This window comes from Schistocerca nitens, chromosome 1 (genome assembly GCF_023898315.1).
Source record: "Schistocerca nitens isolate TAMUIC-IGC-003100 chromosome 1, iqSchNite1.1, whole genome shotgun sequence".
Taxonomy (NCBI): Eukaryota; Metazoa; Arthropoda; class Insecta; order Orthoptera; family Acrididae; genus Schistocerca; species Schistocerca nitens.
The window spans coordinates 1130490528-1130509306 of NC_064614.1; the positions used below are offsets into that span (position 1 = coordinate 1130490528).

Here is an 18779-nt window from a genome sequence, read left to right on the forward strand (position 1 = left end):
CGCAATAAAACACTTACAGGAACGGTAAGACTAGTATCGTCGAATCAAGCGAATGGGGATGATGTATTCCTTCGAAAAACAAGTCGATATGCTTCTCATTTACGGAGAATGCCAACGAAATTCACTGAGCTAGAGACTTATACCCCGAAAGATATCCTCAACGTTCTCAACCTACACGCCGTACATTTAAATGTGTGTGTGATAAATTTAGAACAGCTGGATCTTTAACGCATCGGAAACATATCCGGCAAAGGAAAGTTACTAACGAGGAAATGGAAATTGGTACACTTGCCGGTGTGGTTAGAGATCCTTATGTTAGTTCACGTCAGATCGCAAGTAATCTGGCATGAGCCAGAGCAGTGTTGTTCGTGTTCTGCATCGCCATAAGTATCATTCTTACCATATGTCTCCACCAAGAATTAACTGGTACGCATTGTAAGCGTCGCATTGATTTCTGCAGAAAGGCTCAACTTCAGATTCAAATGGATGACACATTTATTAATTTGATTTTATTTACTGACGAGTCAATATTCACGAACCATGGAAATGTAAATTAGCATAGCGTACCTTATTGGGCAACTGAAAATCCATGTTTGCTGTGGCAAGATGCACACCAAAAACCGTGGTCGGTGAATGTATGGTGTGGGATTCTGGAGGATAGAATTATGGGCTCCTATTTCATCGAAAGGAATCTTAATTGTAGGAAGTACACCAAATTCCTGCAAGAAACATTAGGTCTGTTATTGAAGGAAATACCTTTAGGAACAAGGAACAGAATGTGGTATCAACACGGTGGGTGTCCGGCACGTTTTTCGCGGATGACTAGAAATAAGTTGCAGAGATAAATCCCAAATCGTTGGATTGGGCGCAGAGGAGATGGGTCGCCACACTTGACGACTCAGATTTTTTCTTGTGGGGATTCGTAAGAGAAATTGTTTATAAAGACGTTCCAACTACACCTGAAGATATGCGAGAGAGAATTGTCAGAGCATGTGTTTGGATTAAGTGCCGAAGTGATAAGGAATACCACTCAATCCACGATAAGGTTGCAGCGCTGCATTGATACCAATGGTCATCTCATCGAACACCTTCTGTAAACGGACGTTCATACCACCTTTGTGACCTTCGTTGACCTTCAAAGAAACTAAGTATCAAACTACAGCATTCCATATAAAAACAAAGTTGACCTTCATATCTCTAAAGCGACCCCACCTAGCAACAAAAACCAAGGTCATATTATGGCCCCGTGGCCATAAGGTGGCTTACGGAGTATGTTTGTAGATGCAGACGATTGCTTTATGAAGGCTCTAACGGATACCTGCCCCACTGTTCTTCCATCTAAGGTGTCTTGCATGATCATGATGCCGACGGCACATAAACACTTCATTGTCGTACGTAAATGACTAATTACTGCTACCTGCTTCCTGCAGCTGTATGAGGTGACGCAGTGGCAACACAGTGGATCATTTATTTTATTTATTCTTCATAATTAGAGCCTATAATCTGAAAAGCTAAAATAGGCCATAGAAATAAAGTCCTTGGATAGTAATAAATTGTTTTATTTATTTCTCATACTTCATTATGTACACACACACACACACACATACAAAACTACGTTAAACCCTTTACCAATTACCCTCTGCTAATTTACTGCATACGATACAGAATTTATTCTGTTGGTTCATTTATTTTGGTACATGTAACTTGAGATGGTTGTCTCCACTACTGGACAGTGGACCAGCCCTACTGCCCAAATTAACTTTTTCGTGGTTTCCTGAAGTCGCTTAAGCCAGTTGCTGGGATGGTTGCTTTTAAGTGACAGCAGATTTTCTTCCTTAATGCGAGCTTGTGACCCGCATCTAATTACCTCGCTGTTGATGGGGCGTTAAGCCGTCATCTTCCATATATTTTGCAGTGTGCTCCAGCTACGAGACTTGTTTCATAAGTATGCACGTAGTAATAAAACCGAAATATTTGTAGGCAGATGAATCAAGAGTAATGTCCCGGGTTTAGCACTCGAAAAGGAATTCGTTCCTGGTAGCTTAGACACACGGCCCTAATGACTCCTAGCGTTACTTCGTGAACCTAATTATACCACTTGAGCAAGAGGAATGTTGTTTCGGCCTAGGCTCTTTCAGACGTATTTGTTTCCGCGTACACAGTGTCTATACACTAGGTAACCTGCTGAGTGTAACCGTTATTACTTTCTCCTGCTTTCTCTTATCACGGTATGTTCACACATCTGACGCCAACATCCATAATTTAAAACATTTTCATTCCACGCGTAAACTGATATAGAAATCATAAATGAAATTCATGTTTTAGCTTGCTTGTATGGCAAAATCGGGCTGCGTGAATAAAGTTAAGGGTAAGAAAATCCACTCTTTAAAATTTGATTTGAAGAACACAGTCTCGGTCAAAGTTTACAACTTTTACAAATAATGTGGTTTTGAACAAACTTAACTATCTCAGAAACTTCGTGACAGATTGAAAATATATGCCAGACGGGGATTCGAACCTGCAGTGGGGTTTAGCAACTGAGCTATACAGGACACTTCACTAGCCTGTCTCGTAACTTCAATAGTGTTATAGTACCTTTTCTACTTCCCAAATCGCCGGTGCGGCATACAAAACTGAGACTTTCAAAGGACATATTTCTGGATGAATAATAGGTAAAAAGTGAAAACAGATCCAAAAATGTAGTTAATTAGATGACAACAGAAACAGCACTGGAATGTCGTTGAAGTAACTAAAAAAAAATACAGTGCATTGTCCAGCAAGCAATGTAGGCACGTCGTACATGTTAAGCACGAGAACGTAACGGAGATAATAACACTCCATTGGCAGATCCTATAAGAGGCGTTATGCGTCATTGAGGTGCTTACTGTTCAGTTTCGAAGAGCGTACGTTCCCAGGGATAATACACTACTGACCATTAAAATTGCTACACCACGAAGATGACGTGCTACAGCCGCGAAATTTAACCGACAGGAAGAAGATGCTCTGGTCTGCAAATGATTAGGTTCTCAGAGCATTCACACAAGGTTGGCGCCGGTGGCAACACCTACAACGTGTTGACATGAGGAAAGTTTCCAACCGATTTCTCATACACAAACAGCAGTTGACCGGCGTTGCCTGTTCAAACGTTGTTGTGATGCCTCGTATAAGGAGGAGAAATGCGTACCATCACGTTTCCGACTTTCATAAAGGTCGGATTGTAGCCTATCGCGATTGCGGTTTATCGTATCGCGACATTGCTGTTCGCCTTGGTCGAGATCCAATGACTGTTAGCAGAATATGGAATCGGCGGGTTCAGGAGGGTAATACGGAACGCCGTGCTGGATCCCAACGCCCTCGTATCACTAGCAGTCGAGATGACGCATCTTATCCGCATGGCTATAACGGGTCGTGCAGCCACGTCTCGATCCCTGAGTCAACAGATGGGGACGTTTGCAAGACAACAACCATCTGCACGAACAGTTCGACGACGTTCGCAGCAGCGTGGACTATCAGCTCGGAGACCGTGGCTGCGGTTACCCTTGACGCTGCATCACGGACAGGAGCGCCTGCGATGGTGTAGTCAACGACAAACCTGGGTGCACGATGGCAAAACGTCATTTTTTCGGATGAATCCAGGTTCTGTTTACAGCATCATGATGGTCGCATCCGTGTTTGGCGACATCGCGGTGAACGCACATTGGAAGCGTGTATTCGTCATCGCCATACTGGCGTATCACCCGGCGTGACGGTATGGGGTGCCATTGGTTACACGTCTCGGTCACCTCTTGTTCGCATTGACGGCACTTTGAACAGTGGACGTTACATTTCAGATGTGTTACGACCCGTGGCTCTACCCTTCATTCCATCCCTGCGAAACCCTACATTTCAGCAGGATAATGCACGACCGCATGTTGCAGGTCCTGTACGGGCCTTTCTGGATACAGAAAATGTTCGACTGCTGCCGTGGCCAGCACATTCTCCAGATCTCTCACCAATTGAAAACGTCTGGTCAATCGTGGTCGAGCAACTGGCTCGCCACAATACGCCAGTCACTACTGTTGATGAACTGTGGTATCGTGTTAAATCTGCATGGGCAGCTGTACCTGTACACGCCATCCAAGCTCTGTTTGACTCAATGTCCAGGCATATCAAGGCCGTTATTATGGCCAGAGGTGATTGTCCTGGGTACTGATTTCTCAGGATCTATGCACCAAATTAGTGAAAATGGAATCACATATCAGTTCTAGTATATGTTTGTCCAATGAATACCCGTTAATCATCTGCATTTCTTCTTGGTGTAGCAATTTTAATGGCCAGTAGTGTAGTTTCATCGTACAATTCGCGGAATGCCCTTGACGAGGAAATTATAAATTCATCTCGTGCGGAGGTTCACCGGCAGCCTTTTTTTTTTTCCACGCGCTATTCGTGATTGAAACACGAAAGCTGAAATGTGGCACAGAGGCTGAAGAACGTGTAGTATCAGCTTCGTGCGTGTATCAACAGCAAGCAAACTGGGTCTTTCGTTGTGTATCTTTCGTAAGTGGGTGTGTAATCTCAGAAAGGAACAGTCGGCAGACATCCTTGTGGTTCATAATTAACACTTCTGCGTTGTTTGTTCACTTTCACGAAGTGCTCGATGTGTGAATTTAGTGATGAAAGAAATCGTGATGTGAGCTAAGGAGCAACAAGGTAAAGAACATTCTTAGTCTTAGCAGATGCGGAGGCCATGTAAGCAGCTCTTCAGAACTCCAATAGCACCAAAACGAATTCGCCACCTTTCATTGCGAGCCATATACATCGCGATTGCGAGTTTAGTTATCTCCGTAACTGTAGCGCCAGACAAATAACAGAATGTGTGCAATTTAAGTTGGTGGTATAAGATGTAGGTGTCGCTTAAGAGGAAGAACAACGTCGTATTGAAATATAAGGATTACAAAAAGAAAAAAATGGTTGTGTGATATAAACTGCACTCATTTCAGCAACAGTCTCGAAAGGTAAATTTTTCACTAAAAATAGAGCGCTGCTACAGATTTTTTTTCGTTCTATTGTCAACTGAGTTACTGCATGCTCTGTAACGAGTTATCCACTAGCGAAATGTTTAACAGTAGCATACGGTTTTTGTTTGTGCGCGGGATTTGTGCAAAACGAGGGTGCCTAACCAGCCTGCGGCAGACGTTTGGACTTGCCCTCGAAGCGAATGAAGCTCGATTATTGCGCGGAGTAACTACCACAGTGGATGCCTTAATGTGAAGTCGTACACATTAATCCTCGCTGACGTGTCGATTATCCTACGTTTGAACATGTACAGCGTTCCGCGTACATTACGCGCAAATGGATAAACAGAACGGCACCGTGGCATCGTGTCGTCCGTTGCCTACAAAGGAACTTACTGATACAATGTCTGAACCGAATAATGAGGGAGTGCACTCAGTTGCAATTCGTTTCCAATTTACTTTTCAGGTGAGAGCGTACGCCCAATTAGAGGTCCCTATATTCATGACTGGTTTAGCCGTGTTCGATTATAAAGGTTCAATCTGTTGTGAAAAAAAAAGAAAAAAATTTAAAAAATCGTTTAGTTACTGCTTATGGATCGAGACAAGTAACGCATTCTTCTACTCACTAGGGTCACTTTCGGGGGCAGTAGGACACACTCCCGGCAACATACACAGACGTCACATCAGTCGATAGGACGGTTCCGTCGAAAGTCATGCCCGTTTCCTTCCTCGTGATTGCTCTATTGAGATAATGCTCCTCTCTAATGACCTAACAGTCGACTGTGTGTCAACTCTAATCTTATATCCTTTCCGTAATCTGTGATTTCCTTGTTGATAGGAAGTTACGCTTTCTTTTTACCTACATACTTAAGGTCCGTGTCGCCTTGTAATGTCGTTTGTTCCCATTGTTGAAATTTCTTATTCAAACTACTACTTGCTGAATCCTCTTTCTCTTGTGTTGTCATATACCTCGCCCATCTCCCCACACTAGTTTATTGTATCCTGGGTAAGTTAGCGACGTAAGACTTCGCTTCGTATCTGTGTGGTTTCTAATCTTCATGATTTGATATTGCTACTCCTGTTGACTTTGCTTTCTTCAACACCTCTCTCTCTCTCTCTCTCTCTATATATATATATATATATATATATAATCTCCCCCCCCCCCTTTCGGAACACTGGAACAAGCCTTCACTATTCATATATGTTGGACGACGACAAACCATACGTCATACGAAAACAGGTTATCTTTTCCGTTGTTACGGGCCATTCTTAAATGTGATTCTACCAGTGCTGGGGATCCCCCTCGGCCAGTCTGCCCTAGTCACTTCCACTGTACATGGTCGACATCCGCCGGTCCCCGTAATTACACCAGGCACAGCAGAACAGTAGTATTATGTTCTTTTTGTGACACAAAAGAGCATGCATAAATGACATAATGCATCTCACGTTTGTGGGGAAAAAAAAACTCGCCGAAGGAGAGACACTTCGATCTACTTGTTGCGCCATCTAGGGCTTAATATGCGTAACCAAGCTGAGTATGAAGTTATTGGTACGTTAGGGTCGGATCATTTTTAGAGTCCACGACGGCAATAATATCGTTCGTTATCGGTTTCTCAGGCACTCTCAAGATGAATTAATCTCGGACAGTGAGAAATCTTTTAAATCGCTAAGTAAGACTCTGGTAACTGCAGTATCTTAAATTCTAAATTTTTAAATCTCTGCTGATTTTGTAGCTAGTCCTGTTATATGCTAATTCTCATGTACTTTGAGGCAACGCCATAGGCATTAAGCATCTGAAAGTCTCTATCTATACCAGAAACATTTTACGGCAGTAATCTCAATGTTGCCGGCCGGACTGGCCGAGCGGTTCTAGGCGCTACAGTCTGGAACCGCGCGACCGCTACGGTCGCAGGTTCGAATCCTGCCTCGGGCATGGATGTGTGTGATGTTCTTAGGTTAGTTAGGTTTAAGTAGTTCTAGGGGACTGATGACCTCAGAAGTTAAGTCCCATAGTACTCAGATCCATTTGAACCATTTTAATCTCAATGTTGCTTTCATTCACTTGCGTTTTAAAGGAATGTGTTAAATAGCTGTAGTTCCGAACTCACCTAGCCTTTTCTTGTACGATAGTCTTCATTAATTTCCTGGGTGCAAAAAATTTACGGTTTTCTATTTTGAACACAGTACCACATATATGCGGGGAATAACACGAAACCTGTATTACGAAACGCTTGCAGATACGAAGTAATAAAGATAACGTATCTACACGCTTTTATCAGTAATTGCGTACACCTGATCACAGCACCAGAATCAGAAGACACGCTTACAGACTAGAGTGAGAGCACTTCCCCTTTGTTCCTGTTTCCATTAAGCTTTATTCCATGCCCTATTCCGTATCGTTACGGACATGCGTGTTAATCTGGACTTGCCAACGTTAGTGGTAGACGCTGATCTTATGCTATTCCTGTCACCACACCTTGCAGTCCCACAGCCTCTCCACCCTCCGCCCCCCCCCCCTTTCAATCGCTCAACTCTCTCCCGGAGCGGAAACTGGGCAACCCCCCCCCCCCCGTATCTGTTTTAATGTTATCCACGTGTGAAAATGTATCAACGTTTCAGAAACGTTTGCGAATCGTGTAACTGAGGCGGGACATGGGTACCAGCACGGTATTCACCTAGTTGCATGTGGGAAACCGCCTAAAAACCACATCGAGGGTGACTGTCACACCAGCCCTCGTCGTTAATCCGCTGGGCGGATTCACTCCAGGGTCGGTGAGCGTCTACGCGGTGGGTCTTCCTGTTTATACTAATACGCAGACGTATTAATTTTTCTTCAGTGTACGTGGTCGTCACATTAGCCACACGGATGAAAAGTTGATTTCCTGCACCGTCGGAACTTAGTACATAGCAACACAGCTCTCACTATGGACGTCTAAACAGGAGAGAAACTGCCGCGTTCAAAGCAAACCTACACATACGCAAACGAGCCCCGAAACATTATGAGCACTTGCTTAATAGTGTGCGTGTCGACCTGTGGAATGCAATGAAACAGCCGTTCTGCATGGCATGGATTTGACAAGTCCTAGGCAGGTTTCTGGATATGTAGCACCACCATGTCCACGAACAGGTCACAAAATTCTGGTAAGTTACGGGCCGGTGATACCGTCCCAGATGGTTTCCATTGACTTCAGATTAGCCATATTTTGTGACCCAGACATCAGTGATTTCACTGTCGTCCTCCGCAGATGACTATAACAAGAGTCTGCCATTGCAACAAGGGCGTTCACCATGCTGCAAGATGCTTCGCTGCCAGGAAAGACATCAGACGTGAAGTCATGTAGGTAGTCCTTAATAATCTAGTAGTCCGCAATTTTGTTTTCTCGTAAATTCTAATTATTACTGTGAATTTTGGACCTCTTACCTAATACTGCGTGAAGAATTTGACAGAGCACTGAAAGACCTAAGTCGAAACAAGGCCCCGGGAGTAGACAACATTCAATTACAACTACTGACAGCCTTGGGAGAGGAAGTCCTGTCAAAACTCTACCATCTGGTGAGCAAGATGTATGAGACAGGCGAAATACTCTCAGACTTCAAGAAGAATATAATAATTCCAATCCCAAAGGAAGCAGGTGTTGCCACATGTGAAAATTACTGAACAATCAGTTTAATAAGCCACTGCTGCAAACTACTAACACGAGTTCATTACAGACGAATGGAAAAACTAGTAGAAGCCGACCTCGGAGAAGATCAGTTTGGATTCCGTAGAAATGTTGGAACACGTGAGGCAATACTGACCCTACGACTTATCTTAGAAGCTAGCATTTGTAGACTTAGAGAAAGCTTTTTTCAATGTTGACTGCAATACTCTCTTTCAAATTCTGAAGGTGGCAGGGGTAAAATACAGGGAGCGAAAGGCTATTTACAATTTGTACAGAAACCAGATGGCAGTTATAAAAGTTGAGGGGCATGAAAGGGAAGCAGTGGTTGGGAAGGGAGTGAGACAGGGTTGTAGCCTGTCCCCGATGTTATTCAATCTGTATATTGAGCAAGAAGTAAAGGAAGCAAAATAAAAATTCGGAGTAGGTATTAAAATCCATGGAGAAGAAATAAAAACTTTGAGGTTTACCGATGACATTGTAATTCTGTCAGAGACAGCAAAGGACTCGGAAGAGCAGTTAAACGGAATGGATAGTGTCTTGAAAGGAGGATATAAGATGAACAGAAGCAAAACGAGGATAATGGAATTTAGTCATATTAAATCGGGTGATGCTCCGGGAATTAAATGAGGAAATTAGAGGCTTCAAGTAGTAAATGAGTTTTGCTATTTGGGGAGCAAAATAACTGATGATGGTCGAAGTAGAGAGGATATAAAATGTAGACTGGCAATGGCAAGGAAAGCGTTTCTGAAGAAGAAAAATTTGTTAACTTCGAGTATAGATTTAAATGTCAGGAAGTCGTTTCTGAAAGTATTTGTATGGAGTGTAGCCATGTATGGAAGTGAAACATGGACGATAACTAGTTTAGACAAGAAGAGAGTAGCTTTCGAAATGTGGTTCTACAGAAGATTAGATGGGTAGATCACATAACTAATGAGGAGGTATTGAATAGAATTGGGGAGAAGAGGAGTTTGTGGCACAACTTGACAAGAAGAAGGGACCGGTTGGCAGGACATGTTCTGAGGCATGAGGGGATCACCAATTTAGTACTGGAGGGCAGCGTGTAGGGTAAAAATCGTAGAGGGAGACCAAGAGATGATTACACTAAACATATTCAGAAAGATGTAGGTTGCAGTAAGTACTGGGAGATGAAGCTTGCCAGGATAGAGTAGCATGGAGAGCTGCATCAAACCAGTCTCTGGACTGGAGACCACAACCACCACCACCACCTTGGAACTCCAGTCAAGTCGATCATATTTGGCATTCAAAGTGAAGTACAACGTGAATTATATTAGTAATAACTGTTGTTAATGTTATCGTAGCAATAAAACACTGAAACGTAAGATAAACAATATAAAGTAAAAATTTAATTGAAGTTGTTAGTGGAAAAGTCCAAGCATATATTACTAGATCTGTTACCGGCAGCCTCGAAATGACAGCTGTGCACAGTTGTCGTGGTGCTTTCGGTTACCACCACAGGCCCTATGGAAGCCCAGGTGATGACAGTGTAATACTGCATCCACCTGCCTGCCTCCGTGGCACAGTGCATGTTTCGAGCAGCTGTTCGCCTGCATAAATCCCGTGTTCAACGTGAGAACACGGACCGTGCATTCAGACGTTGAGCGTGCCGAGTTCCTGACGTCATAGCGTGGAAAAAGCACGTTAGGGAGTCTTTCCGAACGTGCAGAGCAAAATATAAAGCCGTCAGCACACGGACCGTGCTGTCGAATGGAAACATTCAGCGTGCCAAGTTCAGCATGGTGCTGAACGTTCAGAACGCTTCTGGATACGGTACGTCTCTAAACGTAGTGGTATACGCGATAAAAGCGCGGTCCAGCGGCAGTTACCGGATCTGTCTGGCTCGTACACAACTGTTTACGAGATGGACGGGCGTGAAATTTCCACGCTAGCTCCATTAAAACGCACGTTTGCTCCCTTATCAACATGTTAGTTACGTTGTTCTGTCCATAGTACACATAAATAAAAACTTAAATATCAATGGACATCTTATAAGGCAAAAGGGAAAGTACCAAGTTCAGTTGAACAATAACATCAGCTTGTAAAAGTTCAGTTTAAAATATTGCAATGCAAATTCTTATCGTCATTTTTGTCTGTTTTGCGTCTTTTCCTTTAGTTGCTCCAAATTCCTGGAGGTATGTGCCGTATATGCAACTAAATGAAGGCAGTTTACTTGCCGTACGCGTTTCGCTTCTTTTATTTGGGAAACATCTGCTTCCTGAAATTAAGGTTTCTTTTTATACATACAATAAAAGTATTATGTTATAGATGTAATACGAGGCGTGTTTTTTAAGTAAGTACCGTTTTGAAATTAAAAAAAAGACGTGCTGAGATATCTCAATTTTATTTTTACAAGGAATCCTGTACCACAATCTACTTTTCTACATAATTTCCGTCAATATTGAGGCACTTGTCATAACATTGTACCAGTTTTTGAATACCCTCCTCGTAGAAGTCTGCCGCCTGAGTTGTTAACCACTGCATCACCACTGTTTTGACTTCGTCATTGTCTTCAAGACGCTGACCGCCCAGGTGTTTCTTCAAGTGCAGGAACAGATGGTAGTCACTGGGCGCAAGATCGGGGCTGGACGGAGGATGATTTCGAGTTTCCCATCGAAAAGATGTGATGAGATCTTTGGTCTGATTCGCCACATGCGGACGGGCATTGTCTTGCAGCAAAACGATGCCCTTGCTCAACTTCCACGAACTGTTGCTTAGATTCTGGTGTGACATGGGCCACCCATGTTTCATGGCCCGTAACAATTTGGCTTAAGAAATCATCACCGTCGTTACGGTACCGCTCAAGGAAAGTCAATGCACTGTCTAAACGTTTGGTTTTGTGCACATCCGTCAACATTTTCGGTACCCAACGTGCGCACAACTTTCGGTAATACAAGTGATCGGTCACAGTGCCATACAAAACACTATGTGAAACATTAGGAAAGTCATCCCGCAGGGAGGAAATCGTAAAGCGTCTCTTTTCTCTCACCTTATTGTCCACTACCTGCACCAAACTTTCATTAACGACCGAAGGACGCCCACTCCGTCGTTCATCATGCACATTTGTGCGGCCATCTTTAAATGCTCTCACCCACTTTCTTACCATTCCATCACTCATGTTTTCTCCGTAAACTGCACAGATCGATCGCTTTTAGGCCTTTACCACCAAGAAATCTGACAACAGCCCGTACTTCAGTCGGCGGGACTCAAGATTATCGGAGGCATCTTAAACACTCAGTACACAACGTAAACAAGGAAGAATCAGACTGGAATGGCGTCAGTGAGTAGATTAAGGTACAGGCTTTCATGTAAAAATAAAATTATTGAGATCTTAGCACATCTTTTTTTAATTTCAAAACGGTAATTACTTAATCACGCCTCGTATGCTACTATATTACATGTTTTCGCGTTTTTCTCTTGCTTTTTAGGTTAGAAGCAACTTACGTAGCACAAGTTCTGTATTGTGAATGTATCGTTCGGTGTTCAGATTTCCAGCGCTGTTAACACGTGTGTGGTCTTGGAGATGAATTTGTTAGTCTTCATACTCCAGCTGGCCAATTTCTGGTGTTTCATCCACATAATTTGTCACATAGCATGTTTCACTTTCACTTCCACTCGATGATCAACATGTGTGTGCTTTCGGTGTGTAGTACTGTTGCCAACCATTTATCATTTGCAACCATTTACGTTTGGAGTGGGCTCGTGAACTAATACACAGTCCATTGTACACATCGAGACTAAGTATTACAGTAAGTCTGTATACATTTAATTATTGGTATGTTTGTCTGATGATGCCATACCTCAAAACATGTTGCAAAAATGAGTAGTACAAGTAAGATATCTAAGGTTTGTGACTGATAGTGAGTTCTGTAACACATGTTTAAAAATTGGAATTCTAACCTTGAGAGACTGCAGCTTACGGTATCCCCTGAACAAAGTGTGTCCTACTGGTATCCGTATGTCTGAACTGTGTGGATAGGAGCAGGCGTTGTGTGGTAGATTTTTTTTAAAGGGGGGGGGGAGGGAGGGATTGTTCTGGACAGAGCACCCTTGTCGCCGAAGTGCGAACCCAGGACAGAACGACGACTGGTCCGCTTAGCGCCATGGAAGAGTGGGGGGTGACCCACGAGTATAAAGAGAGAACTCCCTGGCCTTCAAGTACTAGTCCATCAGCACATTCGGTCATAACTGGCTCTGACGAAATACTTCACATGTCTGTCAAGACGACTCGCCCATTCTCCCGAGAACTCTTCTTACAGGTATGTAGTAATATCGGTTGTAGGTTATACATAAAATATTGTGATGTACGCCCACAATTTGATAAAATATTTTGGAGTAAACACCTTCTGCTTAACAGAAGGCACCATTTAGCACTTAGGCTACATTTATTTACGTCTCCTCTTCGTTAGACAATGAGTTTAGACTTCTTAACGTCATTATCGGGTGTATAGCTCCATCAAGGTATCACGCACGTGGGAGTTGCCGCGTATTTACTGTACAAGTTGTACTGTTTTGTGGTTTGATAGATACCAACGCGAACGGTAACACATCGTGTGAATAAAATGCTACTTTCACGCGTATGGCACCGTATTCGAGCTAAACACACGATAATGGATTTAAGTAGTCCAAACTCGTTGTGTAACGGAGATGTCTGAATAGTGCAAAACTGCCTATGCCTATAGTGTCCACTTTAAATAAAGCTTTCTATTACTTGTGGGAAGCATTCCAAACATTTCCGAAAAATAATTTACGGATAAAATGATGGGCGTCTGGTCGAACATGACTAGGCCAAAGTTTTATTCATTATGGAAATCGGAGAATCCGGTGACTGTTGTTCCATAAAAAGCGGTTACCCTCGAGACTTAAGAACTCATCCATGACCCTCAGTGTTTCTTCTGTGACTTAGTTTCGTAGAATAAAGAGTAACCGTCTTCAGTCATAATCGTGTTTTGTTTTTAATTCAAAATGCATTTCGAACTCTTGGGGGGCTTATCCTCAGCTTTTCTCAGATTTAGGAATTCAGCTTCTTTTCATTTGAAATTCTTTCACTTGAACATTTTCGTTTGCAAATTTGATGTCCAGTGGAAAGTGTCAGTCATACTGTGCTTCAAAACCATTTCTCCACTGCTGATACTGTTACTTTCCGATTTGTCGTAGTTTTGTCAAATTATGTTCACAATGTCCTAATTTTTAATATAGCATTGTATTCTTACTGGGACCAGAAAAGCCTAAATCTAAGAAAAGAAAACAAGAATGTAGATTGTTAAAGCACCTAAAAAGAGCCCTCAGGGCTTGAAATGCAGCGTGCATTGGAATAAAATCACGATTGTGGCTGAAGGCGGTTGTTCATTTTATGAAAGAACTTGGGTCCTGGAGGAGACGTGAGTGAGCATTTCGGGTCTAGTTTCTATATCTTCCAATAATTATCAACGCATATATAGCACATACATTGCCGTTTTAATAGACTTGTCGTTTACACATCGTAAAAACCGGTGCTGACGTAATAAGCAGTGCCCGAACAGTTAAGCAGAAGACTATGTTCCTGTGTAACAAATATAAATGCAGGTACCTCAAGAAGGTCATAGCTGCCAGAAGTCGGCAATGGTCGTAATGTAATAAATTTGAACACTTGTAGGCAGCTGCAGTCATTTAGTAGTCTTAGCTCATTTATTCTTTCTTTGTATGATGCATGTCTGAATAAGTACAACGCCGTGTGTGAACGGTAGACCTGTAACGTCTATGTGTTGGAGGTATATTTATGAAATTCCAAAGATATCAAAACTATTGATTCAAGTTAAGAGTACAGCGAATACTGCCGTAAAAGAGCGTAACGTAACATTTACTGGGATGGGGTCAAAAAACTCGTAGCATGTACTAAATTGTAAATTGACGTGCGTGGAAAACTTCCCCGGATAGCTGTTCTATGCCTGCATCTACATCATACTTCAAAAGACACCTAACGGTGTATGGCGGAAGGTACTTCTTACACCACTAACTGTCCCCCCCCCCCTTTTTCCACTTACGAATGGTGCTTCGGAAGAATGATTGTACACGAAACCGTGATGAAACTCGCCGCTCTTCATTGGATCATATCTGAGCCACTTCTTTCGTAGATGGGTTACATGGCTCTCGTACCGCTTTAGTTTCCATCACTACTGTATCGCTTACTGAGATGTGTGGCACTTGTTTAACCATATTCACAAATTACACATAAAATAGTCTTGCTAGAGATAGGAGCAGAGCGTACATACCGCGCTGGTGACTGCCGGCTACAGTATCGGTGCGGACTGCGGCGCAGAACGCACTGCCGGAGATGGGACGGCCGTAGGTGTGGGCTATTGGCCATCGCTAACTGCGTTATCGGACGCGCGGCGGTGCCCTTATCTGATTAGCGACGTGGTGGAGAAGCCGTAGGAACCAGCAGGCCAGTCGCTCAGGCGTGGTCGTCCCTCCGTAGAGTCTGTGCCACGCTCCGCCGATTCATCCGTCATCACCATGCCGCTGATGACGGACAAGCAATACCACCAATATGTGAGTACACTGTGCACTTCGTTTCTGCTCGAACCGAACCTTCGCTTCTGCCCCGAGCGAAACCCTTGCGCGCTGCTGCTGCTGCTTCTCCCACCAAGCTTCAGTGCGCTCGCCTGTCACTCAGAGTATTGTAATCAGCAGAACGCTACGAAACTCAGAGCGTTGAAAAGTAAAATACGACCTGACGGTAGCATTTCAGGATATTCACAAGTTTCGATGATTCGACTCACCCGTTTCCCGTAGTAAATTACTTCCATTTGGACTACCATTCACGTCCTCAGCCGATCTACTTCTACGGAATATCAAGGAAATGACAATTTATTCGTTTCCTCTTATTCGGATCCCAGCCTCTGTTTTTTTCTGGAGATCAGAATCATTTTATTCGCCATTGACACCTTAATTTGTTCTAACATTCATTCTTACCTGCTTCAGCCTGTGACCGTTTTCATTCTCAGCTGTAATATCCAATGTCAACAAATTAGTAATGATTAGAGTTGCATCGTTACGTTATAAATGATGTAGCCACCTTCTTGTTCCTCGATGATGTGTGTGCCATCACATTTACCAGTCGCAATAGTAGAAATTGCTTTTACGTAATAGTTACTTGCAAGGAGATTTAGTGAGAGAGGAACAAATTTCTGTTCCCACGTAACAAGAATCGATTTTGCGTATGACGACACACCCGTTATCGATATTACACCTAGGTCTAAGTAATTACAACATTTGTTATGTTATAGTGTTCCAACTTTTCGAACTTTTATTGGCGGCTGCGGTGGCCGAGCGGTTCTACGCGTTTGTCCGGAAGCGAGCGACCGCTACGATCGCAGGTTCGAATCCTGCCTCGGGCATGGATGTGTGTGCTGTCCTTGGGTTAGTTAGGTTTAAGTAGTTCTAAGTTCTAGGGGACTGATGACCTCAGATGTTAGGTCCCATAGTGCTCAGAGCCATTTGAACCATTTTTTTTTTAATTTTATTAGTTTCTTGATGTTGAATAGCTGCGTTTGAAAACGATCATGGGTCGAAACTGTTTAGTAATGCAAAATAAATGTAAAACTTAAATTTGTTCCAAGTAATTAAATACCTTACGGCGGGACTATTTTGAGGTGGGTGGTGGAAACTGAGTCTTGTCGTTGCAAGATGGATTATCACACTATTGAGCACTTACAGAATTAATCAGAGGACTAGATTGATATATTCAGTCTATTCCTTCAGCTATGATCCCTGCTTCCAAATATTTGAAACATTTAGTGACCCAGCGTTTTAGTAGTTAGCTGCAATTTGTCGTCCTGGTGATTTGCCATTGTATACGTTTAATGAATGTACTCTGTAAATCTAATAACAGCAAATAACGTTCTTGCATCTATTTTTTTTTGTAAATGTTCGTTTCTCCTTAGTAAAAGAAAAAGGCACACCGCTGACAGACGACGTGAAATTATTACGAGAACGTCTAGTCGATAATTCATGTAAATAACAAATGCCCTCCCACACATTCCGCAGTTGAATTCTGTGATAGATGCGCTTAGGATTTCGGAAAATGCTCTAATTTCAATCTGTTGCATAACGTCCTTTTCACAGCAAGACATAAACACACTCGTGTCAAATTGAAAGAAAAAACAGTTCGTTCGTAATGCTTCGCGTGCTTATTTGAAACGAAGCATACATAATTTTTAAAAATGCTGTATGTGGCTCACATGTTTCTTTCACAGGATCCCCATGCTCATGTTTTAGGTAAAAGACCCTTTTAGAAGATTGGATTAGACACATTTTATGAGCATTTGTTTCAGAGGACTTACATTGCAGCACTTTCCAGTGCACTTGGAGTAGTAGTGCCTGTTTTATTCATTTCAGACCGACATGTCCATCCCAAACAACGAAGACACTTAATGGTTTACGAACTTCCAGCATGCTGAAGTAGCTTGGATCAGCAACTTCTGTTAATCAATAGAATGAAAAAGCAGTCCAATTTGCAAGTATTTTATTTTCCATTCGATGAGTAGTTTCGACCCGAGACCCAGTTTCAAATCAACATAACAAACTCGTAAATGGCATTTCCGAAAATGCCAAAAAATGCTTAATGTACATTTACAGTGCAGACAGGTAAATGTACTCTGTGCAACCCTTTTCGTCTCTGCATTACTATAGCAACCTACTACCACAACGTACATACTAAAGTACAATTTTCCAGTATGCCACAAACGTCAGCCTTACTAGAACAGTGAACGAGCAATAAATGAGTTCACATTCGCCTTATACCGCTCAGTACGGTCAGCAATTACCGACGATGACCTCCAGTGGATCAAACTAATAGTAATGGGAAGCTTACACTAGTCAATAGTGGGTGTCCACGTACTGTAATGTTCTTGGTCACTTTATTTTCCGCATTACACGCTTGTACATTGTGAAAAGCACAGTGAGCTGTGAGGCATCGTTTAACATTACTTTGTTTTTTCCCCCTTAGATAGTACTTACATTCGACTACATTTCATACATTAAGGCCTGTCACATCAGACGATCAGCGATATTGAGTTCGTACATATTTTCAAATCGTAGTTTTTCGTACGTTACTGTAGCTTCTCAACATTTTGGAATTCTTGTTGGCACTACGGTACGGCTGTTAGCATAGCGGGTCCGGGAATGTGATAAACTGTGAATTAAAAAGATCAGTGAAGTATATGCTTCGGTTGAGGACGTTTTCCTCTTCGTTAGATCCAAAATACGCCGTGCGAGTGACGAAGCACACGACTTGGCCGATCACTCAGTTTCAGCTCGGAGACTGGACCGTGGGCCTGGCACACAGCCACAGATTACATGGGTAGTGACTGTTAAGTTATCTCTTACAGCTGTCGGTTTATTTTGTCAGGAAGCAAGAGGTCGTCATTGACCAGTCAACGGGGTATGGTTTTCTTCGCGACCTGAGACGCAAGACGAAATACAGAGAAGGATGTTAGCGCTGCGTGGGCTCCGGTGATGGATCAGCGAGGCAGGTACTGCGCGAAGAAACGAAAATAAAAATCCAGAGGACGACGCCTCAATCCGACCAACATATGGCCACACGACGGTAATCCCAAAGGCGGATTCCCGCTACGCATATTGATTTCGGGACTTGTATCGGAGGTCGAATGGCGTCCTCGAGTGTGTGTCGCTGTGCCCAGTCGAACCAAGATGATTTCCTGCATTCTGTGATACTTTTAAATTGGCTGTGGGAGCTTACGTGTTACCGACTGTCGGATCAGACATTTTATTGAAATTCTGAATGACCGAAAATTGAAACCCGCCGAATTTTAGTCTACTAAAGGAAGTGTACGATGATACAGCAATGAATGAAATAAATGCGCGAAAGTGATGTGAAATGTTTAATCTTCTTCTTCGTGCTTCTTTGTTCTTCGTTTTTCGTTCTTCTTTGTTTTTCGTTCTTCTTTGTTTTTCGTTCTTCTTTGTTTTTCGTTCTTCTTTGTTTTTCGTTCTTCTTTGTTTTTCGTTCTTCTTTGTTTTTCGTTCTTCTTTGTTTTTCGTTCTTCTTTGTTCTTCGTTCTTCTTTGTTCTTCGTTCTTCTTTGTTCTTCGTTCTTCTTTGTTCT

The 18779-nt window shown here is 42.7% G+C and overlaps 1 protein-coding gene across 4 annotated transcripts in view; it reads left to right on the forward strand.

The window, feature by feature from the left end:
* The window catches only part of LOC126199365 (huntingtin-interacting protein 1), a 550791-nt gene that overhangs the window by 24048 nt on the left and 507964 nt on the right, over nt 1–18779 (forward strand). The window contains exon 1 of one of the 4 annotated variants that reach the window (XR_007540160.1): nt 15114–15202. The exons of the other annotated variants lie outside the window; for them this stretch is intronic. The gene's annotated coding sequence lies outside the window, so the exon portion shown is untranslated. Of the gene's footprint in view, nt 1–15113; nt 15203–18779 lie in introns of those variants that run through there. 4 annotated transcript variants of the gene reach the window in all.